The sequence below is a fragment of the Saccopteryx leptura genome, chromosome 4, assembly GCF_036850995.1.
Source record: "Saccopteryx leptura isolate mSacLep1 chromosome 4, mSacLep1_pri_phased_curated, whole genome shotgun sequence".
Classification (NCBI taxonomy): domain Eukaryota; kingdom Metazoa; phylum Chordata; class Mammalia; order Chiroptera; family Emballonuridae; genus Saccopteryx; species Saccopteryx leptura.
The window spans coordinates 141,865,511-141,870,375 of record NC_089506.1 but is presented as its reverse complement, the minus strand read 5'-3'; the positions used below and the strand labels follow the sequence as shown (position 1 = coordinate 141,870,375).

At 36.4% G+C, this 4,865-nt stretch overlaps 1 non-coding gene across 1 annotated transcript; it reads right to left on the bottom strand.

Moving 5' to 3' along the window:
* Positions 1–3,947: 3,947 nt before the first annotated feature.
* Positions 3,948–4,139, bottom strand: LOC136404537 (U2 spliceosomal RNA). Its single transcript, XR_010751294.1, has one exon. It is a non-coding gene; the product is annotated as a U2 spliceosomal RNA (small nuclear RNA).
* Positions 4,140–4,865: the final 726 nt, after the last annotated feature.

Sequence of the window (4,865 nt, the reverse complement as noted above, 5' to 3'; positions counted from 1 at the left end):
CTTCAGGAACCCCTATGATGCGGATGTTATTTCTCTTCATGTTGTCACAGAGCTCTCTAAGTGTTTCCTCTGACTTTTTGAGTCTCTTTTCTCTTTTCTTCTCTGCTTTCATGCCTTCATTCCAGTTGTCTTCCAACTCGCTGATTCGATCCTCAGCTGTATCCATCCTGTTTTTAATTCCTTCCATTGTGGTCTTCATTTCTGATATTGTATTTGTCATCTCTGACTGATTCTTTTTTAATATTTCAATATCCTTTTTTATACTTGCTATTTCTTTATTTAGGTTTTCAAACTGCCCCTCCATTGTTGTTCTAAGATCCCTAAGCATCCTTACAATCATTATTTTGAACTCCGCATCTGGAAGTTTGATTATTTCCATATCACTCAGCTCACCTCTCAAAGGTGTCTCTTGTGGTTTCATTTGGGTTGCACTCCTTTGTCTTCTCATAATGGTGTTTTATTTGTAGAGTTGGTTGAGTCTAGGCTTGGTGTTGTCTGCCTCCAGTTTTCAGTTGTGTTATTTCTCGGTCTTCTTGGGTTGGTATCAGCTATTATTTGTAATCCACTTTCAGATTTGGGCAGCTTTGAAGTCTTGATTTGTTTGTGTTCTTAACAGGTGATAGTCTTGTTAACTGATCTCAGCAGGGGGCTTCCGTGAAACTGTAACCAGGAATGCTGTGGGTGTATCCTGAGACGCTGAAGGTCTCTTCCACCAACTAATCTCACTGGGGGCGGGGTTTTTTCTCAGCTTCAGTAGGGGGAGGTGTATCTCAGATCTCCATGGAGACCTGAGTTACTGCCCCTCCTCCCCACTTCTTGTTTTCAGCTGTGTCTTGTTGCGCTGATTGGAGCTGGATAGATGTCCGGAGATCTCTGATCCGGAAGCACTTCAGCTCTGTTTTGTGAAAGGTTCAGTCCCTCCCCCAGCTATGGCCACCTCCAGCACGAATGAGTCAGCTTTTTTATTTCGTTTCTTGCATACCTTAGCCCCTCACAGTCTGTCCCTCTCCTTGTCCTTTCCACTTGGGAAATAAGCTCGTCTTTTCAACCCACCTTGCTCCCTGGTCGTCAGGTAAGTTTCTGTGAGCACTAGTTTCTGCTCTTTTTCCTCTGTGAAATCCTCTCTGGGCTCTCAGCCTCACCCCCCCCTTCCGTTCCTGTAAGCAGAGGAGATTCAGGCACTCCTTACCAGGATTATTGTGGCTTCCTTTTTGCTCCTTGGTTTTTGAGAGCTGTTCTTGCAGTTCAGTGTTGGTTTTTCATGCTGATTTTTCCTAAATTGATTTGTATTCCAGTTTGGTGTTGAGAGCTGGGTGTCTGTGTGTCCACCTACTCCGCTGCCATCTTCAAAAGCCCCCCACATTATAAATTTAAAGAAGATTTTACACAGTATAGTCACTCAGGAATTCAGAGACTTTATCTCCAAACAGGCATTCATGATAGCAGAGGCTGGGAAAGCAAATGATATAGTGCTCATTGGAGCTTAAAGTTTCTAAAGTGACACATGTCAGTTGCATTTACATTTTATTTAGCCAAAAATGTCAGATGGCCATATTGAATTCAACAGAGCTGGAAAGGAGACCACATTTTAGTGAACAGTATACAATTTATGGCACCTATTTCATAGATTGTTGCATTGCTCTGAGAACACTTAACTGATGCATAAAGATCCTTAATAAATACACCTGGTAACTATTACCATTACCATTTTATAAACCAGGATACTGAGGCACATGGAGGTAAGGCGACTTGCCAATTTCTAGGAAGAGCAGAATGTAAACTAGACAGCATGGTTTTAGAAACTTAACTCTTAGTTACTATATTAATAAGGTGATAAAAAAGGAGTTGCTATTGATGATGAACTTATATTTCTTCTCTCAGTGATGTTCCATATGCTATAAATTTCCAAGGACAGATAGTAACAAAATCCAGACAGAAGTTAGACTTTATCTGGCAATCCAAACCTACCACCTAATAAGGTTTTTGAAGATTGACAATTTGCAGAAAATTGGGAAGGTGTTTTGAGTAATGTGCTAAGGTGTGGGTACAGGTTGTTCTGTGGTCCAGTGTACTGGGTATTTATTCTCCCTAAATTAATTATTCACAAGATAGATATTTTTTATCAGTAGATTCAGAAATGTATGTTTGTATTCTGGAACTCCAAAAATGTAAGAGAATATGACTTAAAAAATTTAGAAATCAACAAAATAGCCTAACCTGTGGTGGCGCAGTGGATAAAGCATTGACCTGAAATACTGAGGTTGCTGATTTGAAACCCTGGGCTTGCCTGGTCAATGCACATATGAGAGTTGATGCTTCCTGCTGCTCCCCCTTCTCTCTCTCTCTTCTCTCTAAAACAAATACATATCTTACAATAAAAAGAGACATAGGTAAACATGTTGATGCTTTGTATTTTGTTGAGGAAATTCTTGAAAAAAAAAATTTGAATTAAGAAATCAAAAAACCTAGCAGTTAGGATAGAATACATAATTCTTATATATTTATTAGTCAAAAATATAAATGGATGGCTGTGTTGAATAAGAACTCTTTTGTTTGAAGGTAAAAATGTTATTTTCATAGCAGAAAGTGCTAGAGCACAGAGAAGAAACTAAAGTTTAACTTCATGTGTATTTTACCCAGAGGAAAGCATACTATGCCAAAATATTGTAGTTAATATTAGGTTCCAATTTTAGAAGTCAAATATGATACTTTATATAAAATATATTTGCTAAAATCATGCATTGATCCAGGAAATAGCCATTAGTCACATGCCATATAGGAGAGGGGAAATAAAAGTATCAGAGTAAGCTATAATATCAATTGAATAAGATTTAAGCTCATCTTATTTTTTCTGTTGTTTTTTAAAAAATGATTTAAGTTTTCCTAATAAATTAGGTTTTAAGAATATGTATTATGGTGACTTCTGTTAGTGTTATGTACATAGAAAGTAATACCTAAAATAAGGTGTTATTATGAATCTTTGTAACTATTTTAAAAGAGAGTTTGTCTTTGTTTATTTTGTTTGTTAATTTATTACACCATTTAAAAAAACTTTAGAAGGGATTCCTTTCTATTTCTCTTTATCATGTAATCCTATTTTCAGTCATCAGTCTTGTACTCATGCTCTCACACATATAATCTCTTATAAAATACTATTTGAAAATTATATGTATAGGCCATGGCTGGTTGGCACAGCAGTAGAGCATCCACCCAGTGTGTGGAAGTCCTGGATTTGATTCAGGGTGAGGGCACAGAGGCGAACTGACCATCTGTTTCTCCATTCCTCCCCTTCCCCTTCTATCTTTCTCTCTCTCTCTTCCTCTCCCACAGCCATGGCTCAACTGGTTCAAGAGAGTTGGCCTTGGGTGAGGATGGCTCCACGGCCTCACTTCAAGGGCTGAAAAAGCTCAATTTCTGAGCAATGGAGCATCAGCCCCATAGACAAGCAGCAAAGCATAGACAAATTGGGGCTTGCCAGGTGGATCCCAGTCAGGGTACATTCGGGAGTCTGTTTCTTGTATCCCTGCCTCTCAATAAAAATAAATTTATATTTATACTATATTTTACAGATTATACATATGAAAGTTTTATATCAATTACATTTTCCAGGAATTGAACAACAACAAAATCCCCCAAATAATCCACCTTTCTATGTTTACTTGATGGGCATTCACTTTATTACAATGAGACCAATATTTTAAGAGTTATTTCAAATGTCTTTAACTGTTACCTAAAGCAACAAAATACCTAAAAAAATTCAATAGCATATAACATATAGAAATATATTTTTACCTTTCTTTTTCATAATATATCTTTATATTTTTCTACTTCAATATTTAAAAAAATTCATTTAATTTTATTAAGATATAAAATATAAATAAAATAAATTTGATATTACAAGGTAAGAAAACGATGATTTCATACAATTAATGTCTCCAAATTTTTTCTTGGTTTAGATTGTGAGTGCATAAGTAACAGCAGTTTGGTCACTTCCCATCTTTAAACCTTGAGAAGGAAAAGGAATAATAATAACTAACATTTATTGAACATGTGTTATGTGCCAGAAATTTTGCTAAGTGTCATTAAACTGATAAGAACAGATACTATACTTGATCTTAGCTAAAAGGCCGAGAAGATAAACTATGACATATTAAACATTTTAAGAGTTTATTTGAACAAATATGCATTCCAATCAGGAAGTGGCTAACTTGAAGTGGTCAAGAGCACTCTACCAACAGGAGTTAGAAGGAAGGTCTTACAGAGAAGAAGCATAAGCAAAGCAAGGAGATTATGTGATTGGCTATAGCTTCAGTGCTTGTATTACCTGGGAAAGCCTAGTTGGCTATTTGTGATTGGCTGTCCTTATGTTTTTTTTTTTAATTTTTAATTTTAATTTTTTAAAATATTTTATTTATTGATTTTTTAGAGAGAGGGGATAGAGAGAGAGAGAGAGAGAGAGAGAGAGAGGGAAGGGGGAGGAGCAGGAAGCATCAACTCCCATATGTGCCTTGACCAGGCAAGCCCAAGGTTTCGAACTGGCAACTTCAGTGTTCCAGGTCGACGCTTTATCCCACTGCGCCACCACAGGTCAGGCCTGTCCTTATGTTTTTATTATTTTATTTAAACAACAAAACATTCACCACAAAGGCATGCCATATTATTACCATTATTATATTTTATTTCTTTAAGTCCTTTTTTTCTAGGCCTATTAAGAAGTATTTTGATATTAAAAAGTTTAATTCATCTGGAACTTATTTTGGTGTTTATATAGAGTAGGGATTTATTACCCTTATTTTAAAAATAAGAAAACTCAGGCCTAAGGAGATTAAATGGCTTGTCCAAGGTCATTGAACCAGAAAATGAGG